Raw genomic sequence first — 25,985 nt, forward strand, 5'->3', positions numbered from 1 at the left:
ACAAACCTCAATAACCATTGAAACTAATTTCCAACAAGTGTATGAAGTAGTATAAAAGGAAATTGTTTTTATCGGATTTCTTGTTGGTAGCGATTATCTAAACTTCCTTCAAAATCAGCTAATTAAGCTGATTAAGCAAGTACGCCACACTAACGACACGGATATATGTGTATGTATGGAATTCCAACATGATGGGCTCATTTTGAATCGCCCTTTAGGCAAATTTCCGATGTTGGTTCAGCCGAGGTGGACCACACGCACGGTCAGTCAGTTCACCTGATATGAATCCCCTCGATTTCTTTTCTTTGCAGACATATAAAAACGTTTGTACGTTCTCAAAAATCAGAAAATATAAATAAACCTTACATAGAATCGTGTTTTTGGCTGAAGAAATCAGAAACAACTCAAGAATGTAGGAGAATGCAATTTCATCTGTAACTCACATGATTAAAATGTGCATTAGGCTGATTTAAATATTTGAAAGCCGATAAAAAATTTTAATTTTGGTTTTAAATAACTTATTTAATCCAAAAAAATTAAAATGAAATTGTAAACCGTATGGTAAGTCTCGCAGATATCTTTTTTCCTATCAAAAAACAAAAATTTCTGTAATAAAATAAACTATTTAATAAATCTTTATTTTTTATAAAAAAAGAAAGAAGATTGTTTCTTTTTTATAACTTCTGTAATAAATAAAATTGTTTTTAACAAAACGATACTGATATCAAAAAAGGTAAGATGCTATATTTCTCTTATCAAAATCTGTTAATTTAGAATTTTCTTAAAAAAAAAAATTGCATGTTAAATATATGTGATAGACAATAGATATACAATAATAGATAAACAAACAATGTTTAAGAGTTCCATATAATAAGCAAAAAATAGAAAAATTTGTTACAAAACTCTTACCGCCCCGATTTCATTTATTAAACAACGAATAATCATAAGAATTGTATTATTTCTGTAAATGTGATATGTATTACATATAAATGAAAATACATAAATTTAACATGTATTTTTTTTTATCAAAATTCTAAATCAATAGCAGATTTTGAAAATAGAAATGTAGTGTCTTACCTTTTTTGATATCAGTATCATTTTGTTAAATTTTTGTTTTTTGAGCGGAAGAATCTGAAAGACTCTTATCGTAAGGTTTAAAATGTCATTGTAATATTTTGGATATCACTCCGTTTTTTTATGAATTACTGATTGTTGTCTAATGGATCTATTATTACAATTTACTGCCTTTCTAGAACAAATAAACATACAAGCTGCAGTATAATTTCTTTTAAATTTTATATTTCAAGTACATTATCAAGTTTTTGTACGCAACCTAATACTATCAAGTACTGCTTCCTAGCGGCGCGATTCGTAAAGTCACCTTTAAAAAAAGAAAAAGTGACATATTCGAGTCCCGCGATTCATCAAATGGAAAAAACACGTTGTCTAACAAAATTCGAGGTATTTTTTGAAAGTATTCTTTATTACAAATCTAATTGAACTGAAATGTAGTGTTTTCATGCTTATTCTTTAATTCTTTTTCCGATTTTCATTCCACTTTTAGATTAGGTCATATTTAGAACTGTAAACATACTTCGTTTACTTCACCGTGCTGTCCAGGTCTGCGGGCTCTTACCGGCGAAGTTCTAACGAACTTCGTGAAACAAAAGTTTTTTGTGAAAATTATTTTGATCAATATCAGCAACTCATTTTGGCTCTAATACTGTGTTCAGCGTAATTTTTATGAAATATTGTTTTTATCTACTACTACTACTACTACTACTACTACATTTATTGTTGTGTATTTGCTACCGATTTTTTACACGAATTTGTTCAGAATTAAATACTTCCCAAGATTTTTATCAAGACGTTTCTTACGGTTTTTAATTTTTGTAACTTTTTCATAAAAACTTTGAAACCTTTATCTTCAAAGAACAAAATTGCGGGGACATCTGTGATCGGTCGTAATACGAAAACAAAGCATTTCCGGAACATGTGTATACGATCTTTTTTCATTATTTTAATCCAAGAAACACGCCAGTAAAGTCTAGCAGGAGTCTTCTTGAACACTTCGTATACTATAGCTGAGATTATTATATTTATTTATCGTATGGTACCAAAACACAACACAAATTACAGTCAAAATTACAAACAAAGATTTAACAAACTAATATAAGCTACTGATTGTGGAGTCGCCATCAGGAAACCTTCAGGATTCCCTTCATAAGCTGTCCTAGGGCAAACTTCCGTGATGTGTCTAACACATTGTTTAGCATTGACCAAGTCTTACGTGGCAAGTCAAAACTCGGCGGCAGCCTTTGAGTAATAATACATAGGATTTGGTTATCCTGTGGTCCATTCTTGACGCCAGGCGTCAGTTAGGTTAAATCCGTCCTCTGTGGCAGCAATTGCTGTTTTCATAGGTGGCTTTTTAGATCGAAGGCGAACACGATTGGCATCCTCAATGTCCTCATGTATTGGTAGGTTTCGATTGTCCCTAATCTTCTTGTACTCTCTTACATAACATGTTGAACGACAGAATGTTCGAAGTTACCATGGGATCCGATATAAACTCACCGAGGAAACTCAAGAACGGCCTGCCACAAGGGTCTTCTTTATATTGTCGGAGCCATTTTATAATGGCTCCGACAATGTAAAGAGTAGTAGTCGGTTCACATACCTGAGAGCAAACGGCATGCAAAGACATATAGCTCAACTAAGGTATCTTTGTTTTTATCATAAACAAATATAACAATTATCTTTGTTTATGGTAAAAACAAAATCTGTGTTATTTACACCTTACTAAGCTGCTCATATTTATTTATTCATACAACAAATAATATCGTATGTTGTTAACTGCAAGCATGTTAATAAATTTTAAATGATACTTTTCAATTTGTTTATAGGTAAACATTATACAAACTTATAATTATTGATTAAATCTGTTATATTTATGTTTTACTTGTGATAACGAGAAGACAGTCACAAAATTAACACCACATTAGGTGATAGGAACTATATGTGATAATTTATTATGACTGAGACAAACCGGAATTGCGAGGCAACACTGTCGCGTAACGGTAGAGGTAACGTTTACAAAATAATCCGGGCTAGTCAGTTAGCGGTCGACATTTACAGACTATTATATGAGTCGTTCTAAAATATTTTCAACTTATGATAGCGATACTATCAGCAGCAAACTCGACTGAATACAGTACTACAAACACAGCATAAAACATTCGTCCCTTTAAACATCTATCCTGTAGTATAATGTGTCCCTGTAACCGTCTATCTTAAATCAATGACAAAAACGAAATGTTATCCATTTCGTTTCATAAACGCATAACATTTAACTAACATTAAAAGTTATGCTTTTACTTTTCATTACATTATTTATATAGTCGGTGCGTGTAATATTTTTAAAAACTGAGTGAAATTGGCACTTTATTTGCATTAAAAGTTGTAGTTTGGAAAAAATACCAACCCGGGAAAAATTAAGCAAAGTACGGTGTCGGTAAACAATTTTTTGGTGACGGAAAGAAAAATGAAATTTTATTTTATTATTAGATAAGGTGCGCTACGCGATCAGGTATATCGTGTTTATGTTAACCAACAAAACACACGGGGGGTACATGAGAACAGACTAATAAACCGTTTTATAACAAAATCCTTCGTTCGTGATACTTTGTTAGCCTAGATGAGATTTTAATCAGCGATAAAAGCGTAAAAGCTGGAGAATAAATAAATTAATTACGTTCTTTATGAATACTGTAAGTGTAAACAATAAATAATTTGGTTACACAAGTTATGTTACTCAACTTTTCGCACTGAAATGAACATAAGATCATCCTCAATATTCAGAAAATATTTATTTATAAATAAATATACGAGGACGGTTCAGAAAGTAACTTGCCTAGCGTGGTGATGGGTTGGGGTACAGGCGCCATCTTGGCGTAGAAACGTTTCTACACTCAGTACGCATCAAGCTGTCCTAGCGTGTGGACTGTGATTTTTCTACTTTTGTTCGTTGTGAATTATTGAAATGTGCGCTTCAATAGAAAATCCCGCGAGTTGTGAGGTGCGTTCAGCGATTAGGTTTTTATTAGCAATAAACCTCAAACCAATTGAAAGGTGAAGTGAGGCAGTGGTGCATTCAGTTTAAAAATGGCCACACCATTGTTCATGATGAGGACCGTAGTGGTCGGCTTATCCTTGTGACCTATGAACGAACTGACGATGAAAATCAATGATAAAATTCGTGAAAATCGCCGCATTACGATTACGGAACTCTCGCTTCATTTCCCCCAAATTTCACGAAGTTTACTGCATGAAGTTGTATCGGGGAAGCTTGGTTTTATCACAAGTTTTGTGCAAGATGGGTGCCAAAAATCTAAGGCGGCAGATTTCTACTGAGAAGGAATTGAAAAGCTTGTGCATAGTTATTATAAGTGCCTCATTTTAAATGACGACTATGTAGAAAAATATTTTAAGATGGCCCATTTCAAATGTGCATAATAGAATTTCCTTTTTTTATTTGGTTGGTTTTTTATTTCAAAACGTAAGTTACTTTCTGGGCAACCCTCGTTATTACAACATCAATGAACAGATTATAAGTTGTCATTACTAATAGGAACGTTAATGAAACGCGTATAATAAAGCACATGTCTAAAGCATCATTTCTTTTATTTTCTGTTAATATTATCTATTTTAATTCAATTCACCAACGTTAAAAAAATTCAACATTTTAATCTTAGCCGTGGCATGTTAAAGTCATAAATAAATTTTTAAATACTAGTTTAGTTTCGGAATCCCGATTGGGTCCGTCGGATTTGCACAGATAACTTACAGATCGATCGAAAACTAAATCACAAACCTTTTCCAAAGTTCATCCGATGTTTTCATAACATCATTTCTCTTTCTTAATTTACTAACAGAAGTCTCAAATTACGATAAAATTTACAGAAACTTAACGAAGCCGACAGAAAAATTACCAATCTAGATGATACTGATCTCACGTAAAATATTTCGACCTATGGAACACAATAAATATATTTTATAACAATAATCAACCAAACTTATTAATATTAAAGCAACATAAATAATATTACTCATTTTTTTTTTTACATATCTCAAGAAGTCAATGTATCGTACTTTTATCTTTACTAAAAAAATGTATATATATATATATAAATCGCAACGGTTCGAAAATTATCGATCGGAAATAGATACCTTCCACTCGTAAAACTAATTTCACGATCCAAATTAATTAATTTAATTTGTTAATTTCCTAACCTGCATCTTCGTTGAACTTAAATTTGTCGATGTTTCTCAGTTTTATAAAAAAATTTTTATTAGCTAAAATAATATTAAATCTTTCAAGTAAACATAATGACATCTTATTTTTTTTAATCGCTCGACAAACATCAGCCTTATTGAAGGGAATTGATATAATTTTTTTTAGTCAGATTTCATCACCACTAACAAAAAATGACTAAATTAAAATACTTAAAATTAATAAATAATAAAATAAATTAATTTAAATTTAGGAACAATATTTAATTCAGCAGTACACCAGTACAAATAATAAAGTTTTATTATAATACAGGTGTATTAGCAATCCCACGGGTTGGTCTAGTGGTTAACTCGTCATCTGAAATCAGCTAATATCGAAGTCGAGAGTTTACAATTTCAAATCCTAGTAAAGTGTAAATATATATATATTTTTTTTTAAATTTTTTTTATTGTTATTACTGAATTATTATTTATCGTAAAACTCTTTTTTTACAATCAGGGGTTAATAATTATTATAAATCAATACATTTAAATTTAAAAGAAAAAGTTAAAAAAAAGAAGATGAAGTCGGATTCGAACCGATGTGCCTTCTCCTCGAAAGATCCAAATATTTCATTAATTAAAATTTTATTTGGCTACAACTCTGGAACGAATGAAAATAAGTACCACTTGAAATATCGTTGAAAAGGTCTCAATGAGTGCTTATTACTGCAGTTAAGAAAAAGTCCAAATTCCAAATGTTTTCGATTTTGGGCTTTTTTGGTCCAGTCGATCGCAATCAAAAGGGAAGGTGCACAACTAGATGTACAACAGTCATAAACCCAAAATTTCAACATCCCACGGCTAATCGTTTTTGAGTTATGAGAGATACATACGTACGTACAGACGTCACGTTGAAACTAGTCAAAATGGATTCTACGCAAGTAGTACACTAGTTATAGTACTGACTAGTAACAGTAAGCATCTATTTTTATTCTTATTTTATTTTTATTTTCACTGTTATCGTTTTTTCTGTTTTTAAAAATCGATTATTAGTAAAATTATTCTGATACCATTTTTTTTTTTTACTTGTGTTTTACTTTTTGAAAATGGAAGTTTATTTTCATACTGAAACGGCAGACACGCTTATGTACGAACTCGCAGACTGCAACCAAGTTGAAGCGCGCCGCTTATACTTAAAAATTTTCTTAATCGCTGTTCCCCAAGAGTTAAAAGTTAATTTTACAAAAACTAATCCGTAATTTCTCAAAGCAATAATAAAATTAGATTATTCAACCGTAAAAAAATCATCAATTTTCAAACAATCCATCGTTGGGCATAGGAAAATTTTATGTCATTATGGAGTCAAGGTTTCATCTATTACTTTCAATAACTGTCTCTTGGGTTGTACGATTGGTGATTCACTGATCGGTCCACGTTTCTTTGCCAGCACGACTTAACGGAAAGAATTATTACAATTTCCTACAAAACTTCCAACCAAATTGTTTTGAAATTAAAACTAATATCCTATTATTCATGTCTACTTAATGTTTATGTTGTTAAAAATTCTGTTAAAATTTACATAAGTCTGCGTTCATAATAATTCCATAGAATTTATTAAATCCTACTGTTTTCTTATATAAATAATCTTCACTCACACTTGGTAAACGGATCGTGTAAATGGCAAAAACTGTTATTAGTAACACTGACAGACAAAAAAAAATTGTTGATTCTCTGTATAATATCATTTCTTGAATTGCTTTTTTTGCGTACATTACAGATCTGTAAATACAAATTTTCTATCATCCTCAATTTTAAATAAATTATGCTTCAAAAAAAAAATATAGTAAAAATCTGTAAAATTTATAATTTTGCATGGCCATAGCTGTGTTAGAATGATTTCGCTGATTCTTTCTTTTATAAATAGCCACAGGCACATCTCGAATTAATCTCCAACAGTAATCTGCTGGCATGTTAGTATTTCATTTCTCTTTATAGCGGTTTTCCATCGCCGAAAGGTCTTGGTGGAAACGTTCACCGTGTTCGTCACTTACATCTCCGAAGTTGTCCGGAAAAAAATTCAGATAAGGTAAAAGTCGAGGGTTATGTTGTTTTATTTCCATTTCTTTTCTGTTAATTTATGTTTTTCTTTTTTCTGTTAATTATGTTGTTTAATGTCCATTTCATTTTCTATTCTTTTCTGTTGTCTTTGAGTTTTAGATCGTCTTCAAAAAAGACATGTTATCGTGTAGTAATGTTTCTAGGGAGACTTCAGAAACATTACTGTACGATATCAATTCACTCAATAAAAAAGAAACTTATATTTAACCGTACTTGAGCGTCTGAAAATAATATGTTATATAACTGTCACAGGCTAAAGCCATTAAAAAAAAAAAAAACCTACCAAAAAATGTAAATATTTTTTACGACTAATACACTTCGTATAGATTTAATATACATACATATATTCTTTTCCATAAACTCTTACGAACAGTAATTTTTATGTACGTATATGATCGATCATACACGTACATAAATCGATTACGATTATCTTAAATTTTTCTTACAGTAAAATTTATGAAGATCAACGTTTCACGGAATATAAAAATCGCAAAGGTATTTCCAGTAAAAAATAAAAATAAAATAATAGCTGTTTTTAGAATTCAGTATTCGTAGTATGTAAAATAATTTTAAAATTTACCAATTATTTATCAATTAATTAAATTATTCAATAAAAAGACAGAAATTTTCAACAATCTCTATAAAATTCATAAAAATTGAACGATATAATATATATTTTTAGGTTTTTATTTACACTAATGATGCTATGAAATACACCCACTCAAATAAATTTTGCCGTGCGCAAAACCAAGACTGGTTTCACATCCGTTATAAAATAAAACAGGAAATTTAAAAAAACTTGCTCCTAACGAATCGCGCTCAATCGAATAAATAAATACCAATCAATTAACTAAAATAAAATATAAAAGAGATCATTAAATTAAAAATACATAAAAATAAAACTCAGAAACTAAATACATCTTTTTAAAAAACAAATTTCATTAGACAAAACTGCAACTAGTTCTTGGGACATAGGAGAGTGCGAATGTAATAAATTTTATGCCGTCGTTCTTCTATAATTTCAATTCTTACTAAAAAAAAGCGTTTGTTAATCTTTCCCTTAAAAACGTAATTATTCATCAATCCTACAGGACAGCAATATTTTTTGGGAGCATCGAAACAAAATTTATCAGTCCCCAGGCGCGGGTTCAAACACTGGCCTCTATCAATACACATGTATTATACTTACTGGGGAAAACACGAGTAAAATTTTGAAATTTTGTTGGCATAACTTAATTTAATCGTAAAAGTATTAACTTAATTTAATCGTAAAATCGAATAGGAGCCCTAAACAGAGGAAGGTATTTTCAACAATAAAGAATCTAACATTCAAATTTTAATACTAAGTAGAAAACTTTAACCAGTGTTAACATTAAAATAACGTAATTTAAAATCTGTTTAAAGATCCAATGTAAACTAAATATATAAAAATACATCTAACATGAACGAACATTCTCGACCAAGAAAGAAAGATCTTAGAAACATTACTACACGATATACATTCACTCGAAACAATAAAACTTTTAGCAGTGTTTAACGTACTTGAGCGTCTGAAAATAATGTCTTATATAACTGTTACAGGCTAAAACCATTAAAAAAAAAATACCAATAAATGTAAACATTTTTTACGACTAATACTTGCCGTATAGATTTAATATACATACGTATCTTGTTTTTATAAACTCTTATACAAACAAAACTGTACAACCTTGAAACAGGCGATTACAAACGAATTCCAGTTTTCATCACTTAAATTTCAGCAAAATTAAATATTAATTATCCTTCTATAAACTAATTAGCAAAAAAAATACGAGTTACTAAAACAAAAAAACTATTTTCGATTATATTAATATATACATATAAATTATTATTTTCTAAATTACAAAGTTAGAATTGTAGATTGGAGAAAACACAATCTTATTAAATTTAAAAAAAAATTATTTTTTAATCGAAGGGATTTAAAAATTCGGTAAAAGTATATTGTCCAATTAGCTAAAAAAAAAGTAATTAATTTATATAAGTAATAATTTAGAATTAATTCTAAAAAATTAACAATATCCATTTCTACTAAACGAGAAAAAAAATATTTTCGTGTAACCCAGCACGTTACTTAAGTTTACGAGAAAGGGCCTTAATTTTCTTCCGTAGCCATTTGAACAAATTACCGAAACGCCTGAATGATCTTTCCACCAATCTGTTTAATAAAATTAAAACATCTTTTTTTACATGAAGAATTTACTCTGTCGATGACTTTTGTAATAGTAATAAAAAGTCTACATTTCCGTTTAGAGAGTACATAGATTATGCTCAAATAATTTTCATCAACAACTTCGGAACACCGATTTACTTTTTAGTTATTTTATACATTTAGTATCTTCACATATTTACTCCAATATTTCATGTATTTAAATTTTAAATAATTAATATGAACAACGATAACTACATTTATGTTATATTTTATCATTAATTGTGTATTTTGTGATGGTGGTATGATCAAGGTTTTACCACGGTTTCCTAGATCCGCCTAGAAAGATATGCTGGGGCAATTCCTTTATTTTATCCATATACTAACCAGTTCCTTACGGGATCAATATAATGTTTTATTACGTACAGATCAAAACAAAAGAATTATTTAACATGTAAAATTGTTTAACATATTTAACATGGAATATATATATATACGGATAAGTTATCGTTCCGAAGACGGGTTTGACATACAAAAGTTATATAAAGCCTGCACGTTCTTGTAAAGTGTACTAAGTGAATAGTTACGGAGCTTATGAACAAACATTATAGTGTGATTAATATATCCCCAATACTTCTATTACAATAGCCGTCCGGAAATTAAATCGAAGGAACAATTAACCCGAAAAGAAGAACAAGTACAGCTGCAACGCAAAAAAAATGTTCGCAACGATATTACAAAGACGAATGACTTTTTTAACAATGACCACAAAACTTATATAAGAATTAGAACAGGTAGTGTAATGAAGGAAACATTACGTCGGCCAATATTATGGTAACAGTACAATACTTAAGAAAAATTAAACGTAAAGTATTAAAGTAATAAATACGTGTAAATGCATTCGGTTTGTGCGTGTGTGTATTTTGTTGAGGTTGTTGCAATCAATAAAATCCTCCGCAAAGTTCACTTAATGTTTTACATCGTCGTACTTAACCTACGCATTACATTTGAAACGGAAAAATGGAGGTGTCTGAGGCCATAAGAACTTTCACCAATCTAAGGGAAAAAATAATTTCATTAAATTTTATAAAAAATTAATTATTTTTCTTAAAATATACATAAAAAAGATTCGGGTAACAGATCGATTATTATTTTAATTACAGAATTCTTACAAAGAACAGTTATATGAATAAATTAACAAAATTAGGCCGTCAGGTCTAGTATAGCAATTATATTTACCGCTGATCAGCTGCTTCAGCAGCTGTTTTCAGGTATCACAGGAAGGAAACAGGTTCAATTACAACAGGAAGGTGTAGTTGTTTTCAATTATAAGCATTGTATCATCTAAATCCGGACAAGATTAAACAGGGACTATTAGAGAACTCGATAAAATTTAATTTTTGAAAACCACAGCATAAGTTTTATTCTAACAGCTTTTCTATTACGTAAAGGCGTAATTTATTTGTCAATTACTAAGAACAGAAAACGAGATATGAATAGAGGGAACAATGTGATTCGGAAGTATTATGATTACTTCCGAAGAGAAAAGAGCATTATAAAACTGAAATATTAAGGGAGATAAAACTGAAAAAATAGGATAGATAAATAGATTAACAGACAGTAAAAGAAAGAAGAGAGCGACAAGCGGACAAGAATAAACCATACTAGTAGAATATGCTTGAGAAAAAAACGACTCCCTTAACCAGATTAAGAGAATAAATAGAATTTACTCAAAGAGCTTGTACTGAATGCATAACGGGCCTAATTCTTTCTTTTACTACTCAAGTAAATATTCCAAAAAAAATAACGAAGATATTTTTAGTCTAGATTAAAATTCAGTAATATCAGCAATGTTGACGTGTAATTCTGAACGGTACGATCAAACTTAGTTATTTAATTTTACAAGGTGGTTGTCAATGCCTTTTTTTATTAATGTAATTAAATAATGTTTAATCTAACGAAATATGATAAGCTTAAAATAAATAATTAAGTTTTAAACACGTATCTATTAATTTACTATCATATATAAAAAAATATTTCCCCGCTTCATTCCCTACCGCTCATAAAGTTTAAAAAGATATAGCAGCAAAATATTAACTTATAAATTAAAATTTTAACAATTTTAATTAATTAAAACTTAATTTTACAATATCTGTTATACAAAAAAACTACCCAATGGTATAATAATCATCAATAAATAAATAATATTGTATGTGAATAAATGCAGCCTAAATCGCAACACTGATCACAACAGAAAATCGTTTAATAACACAGCAACGAAATTACAAAACACAAACGACCAACAATAAAAGCACTTTTAAGAAATAAATTTTTTTATCCAAACGAAAAAGAATAATTTTGTCGAAGTCGGCTGACTGCACTAAAGAAATAGAGAGCACTCCAGACTTTAACTCATTACAGTACGACACCACGATTACGACTGTGACTAACCAAACCGTAACATAACGCGCTCGTCCTCGTACACCGTGCACCACACATCAAAAGAACTCTCCCCACCAAACTACCACTATACTTGCCAGTACAAAAAAAACTACGCGTGGGTAGTTAAACATCAATTCAAATAATAACATATAATAGTACATATAAGTTAAATTAAAATGAAAACCGTGAAAGATTTCAGCAATCTTAAAAAAAAACTGAACAATCAAAAGTTTTTACATAACGAAATCTACCAAGACGTAAAATTCGAACGCTTAACCACTCTCGTTTATAAATAAAATTATATTTTATCATTAGTATTATCAGCAATAGAAAATAGATGATTAAATATTAGGAATAATAACTACAACAAAAGATTTAGTAGCACGACTTGTCTTTAAACGACATCCATAGTCTTAACGACCCATATTAATCACGTAATATTTTTCAATAACAAACTTAAAAGCAACATTTGATCAGAGTTGATAGTCCAAATAAACGCATATGACATAAGTATGACATGTTTTTATTACAAAATGTCAGCGATCGCTGATTCCCTCAGAAGAGAAACAATTTTAAACAAAAAAATGTATTTCCTCTAACTGTTATTAACATTTCTACAATTATTTAATGAAAACAAACATGATAGCTAAAAAAAATCATGCTTGTAACATTTCTATAAACGCAGACAATTTCTTTCAACAATTTATTAAATGAATCGAACTCAAATCTTTAGATAATTCTAACTCCTACAGAAAAAACGGAAAGTAAATTTTGCTTGTTAAAAAATGTAAATAAAATAATTGTTTAAAAAAGTAACGCTAAAAGTAAAAAGTAATAAGCTACAATTTCAATTTAAAATTCTTTAAATTCTGACTTTTGGAAGCCGCAAAAAAAGGCTACCGACACCTTCATAACATAAACTCCATTTCATTCAACGTGGAACATTTACTGAAGAATTAAGGAATTGTTAATTTTTTGGTTTCTGCTTCACTAATTTTAAGTTTCATTTATTTATGTATTTTTAAGTTTATTTTATTTTACATTTTTAATAAACTTCAAAAAAAGAAGGGCATTCCCGATTCAATTAGTAAGATCTTTTTCATGTACGATAAACCCTTATTCTTTAGTAAACAGACAAATACCATGATTATTTTATATGGTGGTGGAAGGAAGTTCGTCTGGGATGGGGAATCTGTTTTAAAGACCCTTTGTTTCCAAATCTCTTAATTGTAAGATCCTTAAAACGAAAAACTGCGAATGTAGATAAAGATATTTTCCTTCTTTTTTGTCATCATTCTTGGTATTGAATTGTTAAACCTTAAACACGCAACGTTAGGTCAAACAAATATTCAGAGAATATTCAGGCAATAAAAAAATAATGTATACTTCCGAATTCCCGAGTCTTAACTCGCGCTCGGAAGTAGTTTCTTTACGTTGTTTTCACGCATTCCCTTACTTATTCTCATCAATTCAGGTTTATTGCTTTTGCGTTTTTAGCGAACGAGCTTTTTCATGTAGGCCATTTGATTTTTTCATTTTTGATTTTTGTCGGCCAGGTTTAGATAAAAATAAATATAAATACAGAAGTACCTAAAAAAATAAATATAAAAAAACAGTAAAAGAAAACTATAATAAAAACAATGTAAATTTGGAAGACTTTTTCAATTCTGCTCAAAGTTAAGTATTATTAAGTAGTTTATAGTTATTAGGTAGATTTCATAAGAAAGCTACCTATTGTAATGGTACCATGAGTCGACTTCACAAAAATTTCGACATATCTTCGTGTTTCACATCCCCCAGACCCCAAAACCACCCTCAGTTCAAAAGTTTATAAATATATTTCACTTTCTTGTGGACACAACTGCCGTAATTTTGCGCCAATCAGTTTCAAATTGATACATAAAACATAACTACCAAGAATCTCGGTCGAGTTCATTAATGGGCAAAACCGGACCATGGGGCTGCAAATAGGAGAGCGTTTTCGAAAAAAAATATCGCTGTAACTTTTCTATAAGTAAAATATCGAATTCGTTTAAAGTTCCTACTATTCTTAGGATAAGGGCCTAAAACTTATCTAAGTAAAGTAGATTTCACCGGTGCTAAAGTAGGGAATAAAAAATATTTCCACCATAAAGTTAAGAAAAACTTCAAATTTACTCAATACTACAACGGTTGCACGTGAAAAAAAGTTTCACATGTTTAGCATACGATAAATCTCATCTTACAATTCCAGCAACATTTTGGTCTCCCTTGCCGTAAGGGTTGGTTATATCAAAACTTGTTTCAGACAAAAGCGTTAGGTAATGTTTAGAGGACTTACGACCACTTTAAACCGATTCGATACTGTGCCTATTATGGGAGGTATGATTTTCTTTTGTCTTCGAAACACCATTTTTTCTACATCCTGGGCTAATGGTTGGTGATATAAAAAAATATTATTTACATAAGTTTTAGGCCCTTATCCAAAGAATAGTAGGAAATTTAAACGAATTCGATATTTTATTTAATAAGAAAGTTGTAGCGATATTTTGTTTTTTTTTTTTAAAAACCACCCCATGGTTAGATTTTGGCCGTTAATGAACTCGACCGAGATTTTGGGACGAGTTATTTTTAAGGAACAATTTGCAAGTGATTGGCGCAAAGTTACGGCAGTTATCGTGGCCACAAGAAAGTGAAAAAAAAAAACTTTTGAGCTGTCTATGGTTTTGGAGTCTGGGGGATGCGAAACGTGAAGATATGTCGAAATTTTCCGGAAGTCAAAACATGGTATCTATTACAATAGGTACTTCATGAAATCTACCTTAAAAATTATACCTCCCTTAATAGGCATAGTATCGAATCGGTTTAAAGTGGTCGTTAGTCCTCTAAACATTACCTAAATATGACCAACCCTTACGGCAAGAGATGACAAAAATGTTGCTGGAATTGTAAGAAGATGGGGCTTGTGGTATGTTAAACGTGCGAAACCTTTTTCACATGCGACCAGTCGTATTGAATAAATTTGAAGTTTTAATTAACTTTAAGGTGGAAACCATTTTTATCGCCTACTTAGCACCGGTGAAATCTACCTCCGCCTTCCAGCGTGCCGAAAGGGTGTTTTTTTTATTTTGGAAATCGACTACTAAATGTCAAAATTTAAAGAAGAATAAAAAAGTATTATTTTATAATTTATAAAGTAGTTTTTTTTTTCAGTTTTATTTTTATTTAAAATTTGAGGATTACAAATAACGCTGTACAGTTGGAAAAACCAGTTCACAAAAAAAGCGGATGGAAAACAAATTTCAAATACGATAAAATCTGCGTATTGAAGAAAATAGGAAAAGAAACGCAGAGGAACGACACTTGTAAGAGAATGCTACCGAATGCGAACTAAGGCTCTCAGAATATGAAAGTACTTTTTTTTACTTCTATTTTCCGACAATTTCCTAAAGGTTTTGTATGAAAGCACTTCGTTATCGAAACTACATCAGGCTAATTCGTTCATAACTCATTTTTCCTTTAAAAATGCTACTTAAGCGATTGCAAAGTTGGGAAACTAAGCGATTCAACGGGATGGTTTCCTTGTAATAAGATGGAAATAATACGATTTCTTTCATATTCCAAAGATAAGAAAAACAAATCATCAATAGCTACATCTAAACATTCAAAATAAGGTAAGTCACAACAATAATATTTTTGACTACAATGACATTTGAAGGTAAAACAAAAAAGGAAATAAATTAACGTAAAAAAAATTCAACCGACATTGAAAATTAAAAAAAAACAAAAATTTCAAGTATATAGAAACAGGAGTTTAAATAAATAAACATATATAATCGACCGTATCAAACCTAAGCCTTCGATGGTGAAGGCTTAGCACCATAAATAGCGTTGCAATAGTCAGCGGGTGGACAAATCGTGAGCATTAATACACATAACCATAGGCGATTCTTACTTCCTTATTAACTAAATTATGGATACCATCGTAGTTTTCATTCAAAATCAAATTAAACTGAGCAAACTCTTTTTGAATTTTTAAAAGTTGTGGAAAGCGCGCGCCCGCATACACACACTCACACACACACACACACAATACAAATTTATATTTTAAAATCATACCGAACGATTAGTTCAAGAATGGACAATATTGTTCAGACTATTTAAGTTCATTTTAACTTAAATAAACTTACGACACGAAAAAGAAAATAAATTTAATAATCGCAGGCAAGAAAATTTCTTAACATGTACAACAGTATTAACATACATTATATTACGGTTTACATTAAGTAACGATAGAATCAACAGATTATGTAGAATCACAACCTGCTATGAGCTTTATTGAATAAAGTTCATACAGAAACTTCAGCTGTGCTAAATAATACCAGTTATAAAAATTAAGTAATTACGTACAAGTCGCTTCGGAGGTTACGACAGGGAAATTAATCATAGACGTTGGAAAATTAAGAGATTCCAAGTCGATCGGCTGACAATTTTGTCGTCTGAATTTTTAATAATTCAATGACTGCTAATAACGGCCCACTCAAACCATAAACACCAGATTAACTAGAAACACGCTAAATTTTACCCTACGCGAGAATTAGTTAACGAAATGCAAGATTTATTCAATGAAAGTAATCGTAAATTATTCTATCTGACAACAGAGCCGAATAAAACATGTGAACTTGAATATGTCATTACTGTTTCCAACATTTTATTTTTTTTCTTCTTCGCTTCAAATAAAAGATACGTTTATTGCCAGAACGTTCCCACATCTCATTATGATATTGTTACTACAATCCATTCTTTTTGCTTATAAATGAGATTCATTAATTAATTTTCATCTTTATAGCGTTATCTTTAAAATCATTTATAACAATTTCTCACAAACAATATAATCTAACTTTAATGACTTTTTTTAATAACATCCTTCCGATTCCACGATCGCAAACACTACAAGTAACTTACACTATGTAGGGTGATCTATTCTTTAAGTCGAAACAGAATAATGTGAAACGCTATTTATTAATATTTTCCTTTTAAAGGAAATGTGCGAAGCTTACCACAACAGATGATCCCTTGCTAGAAAAACGATGGAGGAAAAATACGATTTGTAAAGTAAATTTTCTTATAAAAATCTGTTATCTTTATCCTTAACAAATTCCTATCGTTTTGATAATTATTTTGGCTATAGCGGTATCCAACACGTGTATGTATATATACGGTGCGGTGTTTCTAAAATGGTGGGCTGGCAATACTTTTTCGAGTTCCACTTATAAAACAAAACCTTGTAAAAAATATCCTTAGGAAATATGGCAATTTCTTTTTTGTTCTCCCCGTCCGATATTTTGTCATTTTTATATAAAAATGTATCTCAAGTTCGGATAGACGAATCACATTAATATTTGGTAAGGGTCTTAGTAATAAAGTTTTAAAATTAGAAAAAAATCAAGACTTAATACCATCGAAAATTATAAAATGGCGCCCATCTTTATTTTTCAATCGGCTATATCTCCATAAATATTAGTTTTATCAAAATTTATGGTATTTGCTAAAATAGTCTTTTGCTTTGAAAAAAATGACGCCTTATTTTTTAGAATCGGTTAACAGATAGCGGAGCTATGGCAGAAAATTGATATTGTAATGTTGTGTCTCTTTTCATGTCCTGCACTTTAAGTTCAATTCGATTAAATATTAACTGTTTTTATTTATCGTTAATTCTAGTATAGTAAATTAGTATCAAATTAAGTAATAATTTTCTCACAATAATAGATTTAATAATTATGAAACAAAATTACATTAATTTTCTCCCATAACTCGATTATTTGTCAACCGATTTTAAAAAATAAAATGTCATTTTGTTCAAAATAAAAGGCTTCACATTTTAGAAAATAACATAATTTTGATAAAATTAATATTTATAAAGATATAACCGATTGAAAAATAAACATGGACGCCATTTTGTAATTTGCGAAGGTATTTAAGTCCTGATTTTTTGCTCATTTTAAAACTATTACGAAGACGCTAACCAACTATTAATGTGATTTGTCTATCCAAATTTGAGGTATACATTTTTATATAAAAATAACAAAATGGCGGACAGGGGGAGAACGAAGGAGAAATTGCCATTTTTCCTAAGAATACTTTTTGTTTAGTTTTACAAGTAGAATCAAATACAAGTAATCATCTCAAATAATCGTATCTAAATAAATTTTTGATATAATATTCAAAAGTATATATACTCTAAACATCACCAGGATAGACCTCCGTGGAGAATTTACTAAGACTAGGTCAGTACAAAGGGATCAGCTTATCGTTGCTGCTAAGTTTTTTAACCATTTACCAGATAATACTGCACCATTAGATGGCAAAAAAGAACGAAATATCTTTATAATATTGTTACTGACAAAAATAAAATAAACTAGAAAACAGGAAACACATATTAAAAGATAACCTGCTAATCTATAATTCCAATATACAACAAATAAAATTTACCAACCGATATATTCCCAGTTCATCCGGTTAATATCTCTCATTAAATAAAATGACCGTTAACATTGCGTGTAATAAAATTACTATTAACCGTATCGGTAACACTTTATTTTAAGAATCAAAAAAGAAAATAAATTTAATAACCGCAGGCAAGAAAGTTTTTTAAAAACATGTATGACAGTATTAATATACATTATATTACGGTTTACATTAAGTAACGGATTTTTATAGAATCAACAGTTTACGTGCACGCGAATACATGTCCGTGCACGTGAACGCAATCGTAAAACTTTACGCATTATTTTTAATATATAATGTAGTACTAGTATTTTATATAATCTACTCTTACGGACTCACAACAACATTAAAACTGTACATAAAATATAGTTATAAATTAAACGTTATGTCACTGAACTCATTAAAACTGAAAAGCGTAGCAAAAAGTGTGTTGGGAGCAAAGAAGATGGGAGAGTAAGGAGGAGAGGGTGTTTTTAACAACTAGTTTAACTAGCAAACGACATTTAAACGATCGTACTTAGTCGAACAATTTAAAATAAATCCGGTTTTTTCATAATCAAATGTAAATAATTATTAATATTTAAAAAACTAAACGTAAAAACAAAAAGAGCGAAGAAGCTAACTCACTTCGTTTATCGGTGAATATTTTTGTAATTAATTACATTAATAAAACAAAACAGTTATATAAAAAAGACAAAACCTAAAATTAGGTAAAACTGCATTTTTCACTACGACTCCGATAAGAGTATTACGACCTAAACAGTCAGTAACTAAAGCACGATTCATTAAATCATAAATAACAATAACTAAATGCAAATTATTTCTCTCGTACGCAAAACACGGTCGTGAATAAATTAACAGTAGATGTTTATAACAAAAGTTCTGGATCAGGGATCCCGAACTGTTTATATAATTATTACATTACGACCCGAATCATGTCGATGAAAGACCATTTTAAACAGCATATAATTCACGAACAGAACGTACGAAATGACTGATTAGAGATCTACTCAAAAAACAAACATTAATAAAATAATTGTTAAAGAGCAATTCATCATCGGTTTGAGTAAGCCAAAAAAATGGTTCTCGATAATATTATTATTATTATTAACAGAAGCCACATAATAATAACTTTTGTAGTTGCTGCAAATAAATTATCTTACTGCCTGAATTTTCAATTTATTATTTTATGATAGCAAGTAAATGCAGTGCATTTTACTGCAAAAGAGGGTAAAATACCTGCTGATAATTTGGACTATATTTTTTTAATTTAAATAACTGAAAAAAACCTCTTAATTATAATTTTATTTACTTAAAAATTTTTTAATCTATTTTTTACTTGGTTTATTTTCCCGGTTTTTTGAATGCTACTTTTTACTTCCAGGTACGAAGTAAAGGAAGTAATGTGATCGCGAAAAATTGCGGTTTTTAGATTTCAACGGAAATATCCATTTTGATTATCCCTGAATTCATTTTGACTAGTTACGGCGTGACGTTTCTACGTACGTATATCTCGCATAACTCAAAAACGATTAGCCGTAGGATGTTGAAATTTTGGATTTACGAATGTTGTTAATATCTAGCTGTGCACCTCCACTTTTGACTGCAATCAACTGAATTAAAAGTGTCCAAAAAAGCCCAAGATCCAAAAACTTTCTTGAATTTGAACTTTTTCTTAAACTCCAATAATAAGCCTTCATTGAGAGCGTTTCAACGATATATCGAAGTGGTACTTATTTTCATTGGTTCTAAAATTATAGCCAAATAAAATTTTAATTAATGAAATATTTGGATCTTAGAAGCGAAAGGCACATCGTTTCGAATCAGACTTGATCTCCTTTTTTTAACTTTTTTTTTTTTAATTTAAATATATTGATTTATTAACAATTTATTAACCTCTGATTGTAAAAAAAAGTTTTACAATAATTAATAATTCAATAACAATAAAAAAAAATGAAAAAAGCAGAAATTATTAGTAAAATAAAAATTTATGTGCTTTTAGAAATGTGTATATGTAATTTAATAGGCGTACAAAGAAGTCATCTGGTGTCCACATCAGATTTTTTTTTAAATTGTAAAATGTAGCTCATAATAAAGAACAAGCCAGAACAAGCAAGTTCAGTTGAAAAATAATCTTGTACTAACTTTCTTTAGAAACAATTTTTTTTTTTAATAAATAGATATTTAAGAAAAATAGAATTTATTTTAATAGTTTGTAGAAGTCCTGTTTTAAATGATAAGTACTCTAACCTTTAGGTTTCTTGTTCAGAAACGGGTTAGGGACACAAATAAACTTAGATCTGTACTCGCCAAATCGCAGTAAGGATGCACTTGTAATCTGATGCCGGATTCTACAGAACCCGAAATTCTTATCATAAATATAACAGAATGTAATTTACACTCGCATAATCGAAAACGGAAAAGGATCGGGAATAAGAAAAATACGAATGCGAGTGGAAGATGAGAAAAGACGATCTTCCCTCGAAGAAAAACAGTTTGAAACAAACAATCCCATCCGGACGGTAGTTCAACGGACTATCCGGTCAGCGACGCCTACTCTTTAATCCTTCAAAAGATCGAGCTTCGTTTTAATCGGGATGGGATCAGCATATACCAAAAAAGGATTTCGAGTTGACTCGCTTAAAATTACGAAACAAAAATTGCTTTTCCTCTAAAAATAAAGCTACCCGTAGGGAAATGGTAAACGATCCTTAAAAAAAAAAGTCTCTAAATTTGGAATCGTGTGACATATATAATTATCTATCTAAACCATAAACCATAACCAACAAACTTACATGTATGACACGTAAACTTGCAGGTAAGAGTAATTTTAACATTTTTATACTTTAAATTATTAGCACTACATGTTAACAGAAATTTTAGGTAAAAATAAACATTTAATAAAATAAAATATTTTATTTAAAACAATATTATTTTAGATATTCGATAATTCTATGTTAAAAAAAAAAATCCCTTTCCTCGCCGGAAGGCGGCGATAGATTTCAACGGTGCTAAGTAGGGGATAAAAAAGATTTCCACCTTAAAGTTAAGAAAAACTTCAAATTTACTCAACACGACAATGGTTGCATGTGAAAAAAGTTTCACATATCCATACGACCGGATTCCCGGTCGGGGACCCCTGGATGGCCCTGTCTGAGGCATGGCAAAGTGAAGAACGAATCCCGACCTGCCGGATGAACGACTTTGTCAGATCTCATGGGGTCTCGAAAGGTACGAGGCAAGGCACCCACTGAGGTTGTGCAATGCTTTAAAAAGCAGGACCAACCTCAGTGGTAAGGGAGGAAAAAAAGCATACGACACTTAGGTCATCTTTTGCCGTAACGGTTGGTCGTATCAAAAATTGCTTTAGACAAAGTTTTTAGGTAATGTTTAGAGGATGAAAGACCATTTTAAACAGATTCGATAATGTGCCTATTAAGGAAGGTATGATTTGCTTTCTCTTCGAAACCCAATTTTTCCCACCCCCTGGGCCAATGGTTGGCGATATCAAAAAACTTTACTTACATACGTTTTAGGCCCTTATACAAAAAATAGTAGGAACTTTAAACGAGTTCGATATTTTACTTAATAAGAAAGTTATAGATTTTTTTTTTCGAAAAAGCCCCCCATTTTTATTGCCATGGTCCGATTTTTCCCATTAACGAACTCGACCAAAATTTTGGGTCGTTATATTTTATGTAACAATTTGAAAGTGACTGGCTCAAAATTACGGCAGCTATCGCGTCCACAAGCATACATATATATTATATATATTTTGAACTGACGGTGGTTTTTGGGTTTAGTGGATGTGAAACGCGAAGATACGTCGAATTTTTCCGGAAGTCGAATCATGGTACCCATTACAATAGGTAGCTTTCTTATGAAATCTACCTACAATGAGTTATATCAGATACGCAGGGACTGCGTTTCGGAAAACCCCCAAAATAATAATTAAAAATGAAGATTAGTCGTTCAATCACACAACATCAAAGTTAAACATTAATTTTGTAGTGAAGACAATAGTAATTACACTACACATCCTGTTAATGATTGTATTTTCAATTCGGTGTGCAATTTTTAAATAGCTTATTATAAAAAACATAATCAACTTACGGACCGATAGCGACTGATACGAGTTACTTTTTTGTCGTTTCCGTTTTCATACGTTTATGTACAATAAAAAATTAAATTTTAATCGATACAATTCAAAATAAATTGTTTTCATGAAACGATATCTTTACGTTTACAATAAACTGAAATAAATTAGTCCATATTGATGAGCAACACACAACGGCGATCAAACAACTTTAACCGAACATGAAATATACTAACCTAAACTTTCATTAAAATCTACTAGTCTAACGTAAAATATATGAAATTTTTATTTTTTGTTTTTGGTGGGCGAAAATTTTTTTGGCGTTATCATGGCCCGGAATAAAAGTTTACAAAAGAAAATAAATAGTAAAAAAAACCTCTCTTAAAAACTAAAAAATTAGAATTATAATTACTAAAAAATTACAACTAATATCACAGCTAAAAATTTATTTTTAAAAACACTTAAAACTAATATCACAGCTGTAAAAATAAAAATTTTAAATATGCGTAAAACAAAAAACGTAAAATTTAACTAAAAATAAAAAGAGTTTAAAAAATCCAAGAGGGGTGTAAAGGGCCCCGACTCCGATAACGGGAAAACTTAAAACATTAACGTAAAAAACTAAACGTAGGTTAAAAACTAAAATATTAAAAAGCTAAAACTTACTACTAATAACAATAAACGAAATATCAGTAAAAAACTTAAAACTAACATAACTAATATCACAGTGGGGAACTTAATAAGTTAACATTTATTTAAGGAAAAAAAATATATGAAGTTTAAATAAAACTCAATAAATTCAACGACGTCCGAGAGGGGTGTAAAAAGGTCCCATCCCGGATACCGAATAAAAAAATAAAAAAATCACAATTAAATGAACAGAAAAACTAAAACGTTAAAATAATTCTTCAGCACTAAATAAAATTATATACCACTATTTTAAATTTAGTTAAAATATTATCACTTCGTAAAAATAGCAACACCCGGTTAAAAATTTCCTTATTATTGGTCAAAATTTGGCGAATTTTTTGGTAATTTAAATTTACGCCGCATAACATATGAAATCTACAAGTATGAGGCGCACATTCATGCGGCAGTTGCATCGTGCGCATAGGGGTGCGTGTTCTGCTGACATCAGGTGCTCGTGTGTGACTGGTATTTCCTAATCGCTATCGACAGAGGACCACTTCCTCACGACGAATCTTTCTGCATGAGGAGTTCCATGGCAACGCAGAAGCTTTAATATGCCGGAGTTTGTTATCAACGGTAGCCGTCCAGTCACCTCACCACTTTGCGCGAACAGAATGTTTTATACAATTAATAAAGTCAGAAGTAGCAACACGAGTGGTGAAAAGAGTTCTTTAGCAGCGGAATCTGCACTTTCATTACCCGGAATTCCCACGTGATTAGGAATCCAACAGAAACTCACTTGTATGTTACGATGGTTCAATTCAGCAATTGCATTATAGATTTCAGTGACCAAAGTATGTCTAGAGTAGAAATCTTCTAAACACGAGTCGCTACAAATAAGAATACGACAGTATTTTGGATTAACGATATGCAATGCCTTATTGATAGCGTACTGTATATTTAGACTTATTAAACTTCAAACTTTACCGCAATCATTTTAATAAAAGATTAATTAATTTTATTTACTAACAAGTCCATAATAATATGGCCTGATAATATGCCGTATTTCTTAGTAATTTTTTCAACATAGTTTTATACAAGGCGTGTGAACAAAGAAAAGATGGGCGATGTAAACGATCTATGTACTAAAAAAAAAAAAATGTTAATGCCACTGTAACAAAATTAAACATTTTACTGTAATAGGATTTAAAAAAAGATGCGTAGCCTACTTTAACGTAGCTACGAACAATAATACCTCAATGATACCTCCTCAACCGTAAAAAAATTTCAATGCGGGGGGCACCTGAACGCAAGTCGTAGCTGAAAAGCAGTTTTTTGAAATACCTGGATCTTAGGGGAAGGCACATCGACTCGAATCCGACTTCATATACATATATTTTTTTAACTTTTTGTTTTTTAATTTAAATATATTGATTTATTAATAAAATTATTAACCTGTGATTGTACAAAAGGTTTTACAATAAATAATAATTCCATAATAACAATAAAAAAAAAATCAGAAGTTATTAGTGAAATAAAATTTTATGTACTTTTCATTTTAATTCAAAAATGTTTACAGATATTAATAATTATTAATAAATCAATACATTTAAATAAAAAATAAGTTTAAAAAAAATATGTATATGAAGACGTTTTCAAACCGATATGTGCATGGTTACGGATCCGACACATTTTCACTTAGACCACATAACTACTTGAGCAAAGTGAAACTAAATTGAAATATAAACTAATATAAAATGCTGATACGGACACCACAAAAAAAGTGATTCAATTTGGTGTCCACCACAATACAATTGTGTAACTGTCAGAAAATCTGAAATCAGATTTTTTTGGCTAATATAAAAAAAGAAGGCGGTTGTCAGTGTTGACCCGTATATATGTAAACATATGTATATTTCCCCCCACATATATGAGCATTGCTCAGCATTAAATAAACCAATCACGATGACTCATTTTTTTAATCTGGAGGAAGTCCTGTAGAAATCTATTTCCAGAATAGTTTAAAGTGAAGATCTCTTACCCAAAAATGTTTCTCCCGTTATTATTACTTAATATAAGATTTAGTAGAATAAGGTAATAATACACACAGCCTGATTTTATTCTGATAAAATCAAAGCATTTAAGTGTACAAATTCAAGAAAACTAGTTGACAAACTTGAGTTTAAAAAAATGTTCTAGCACTACAAAGTGCCTCTTATCATTTCGTCAGGGGTTTCTTAATGTCATCCCTTTGCTTTTCATTTCTTAATTTTACAACACAACAATTACTCAGTTTGACGCACTTTCTTCATTCGTGCAACTGTTTGTAGGCCTATGTAAATTTTAAGTTCGATAATTCAAAACTGAAAAATGTAACATAAATTTAAAAAAAAATAAATAGACTTAAAAAAAGTTCCCCAAAGATAAAACAATAATACTTTTTCAATTGTTATTTCGCCCACCAGGCTGATCTAGTGGTTAACTCGTCGTCACAAATCAGTTGTTACAGCTGATTTTCGAAGTCCAAGGTTTTGAGGTTCAAATTCTAGTAAACGTTAGCTGCTTTTATACGATTCTGAATACAAGACAGTGTATACAGGTTTACTTTGGTGGTTGGGGTTGAATTAATTAACCACACGTCTCAGGAATGGTCAGCCTGATTCTGTACAAAACTACACCTCACTTACCTGTCATACAAATCATCCACACTTCGTTGACTCGTGGGGAGGGGGTTGCTTATTGTTCACTAGTTGA

General features: G+C 30.3%; 1 protein-coding gene across 7 annotated transcripts in view; it reads right to left on the minus strand.

Moving 5' to 3' along the window:
• The window catches only part of Fak (protein tyrosine kinase 2 Fak), a 227,234-nt gene that overhangs the window by 130,129 nt on the left and 71,120 nt on the right, over window positions 1–25,985 (minus strand). For 2 of the 7 annotated variants that reach the window (XM_075359359.1, XM_075359349.1), the window contains exon 1: window positions 11,750–12,044. The exons of 4 other annotated variants lie outside the window; for them this stretch is intronic. The gene's annotated coding sequence lies outside the window, so the exon portion shown is untranslated. Of the gene's footprint in view, window positions 1–11,749; window positions 12,046–25,985 lie in introns of those variants that run through there. One more of the 7 variants, XM_075359313.1, reaches the window with a different exon arrangement.

Source organism: Lycorma delicatula, chromosome 1 (assembly GCF_047948215.1).
Source record: "Lycorma delicatula isolate Av1 chromosome 1, ASM4794821v1, whole genome shotgun sequence".
NCBI classification, from domain to species: Eukaryota; Metazoa; Arthropoda; class Insecta; order Hemiptera; family Fulgoridae; genus Lycorma; species Lycorma delicatula.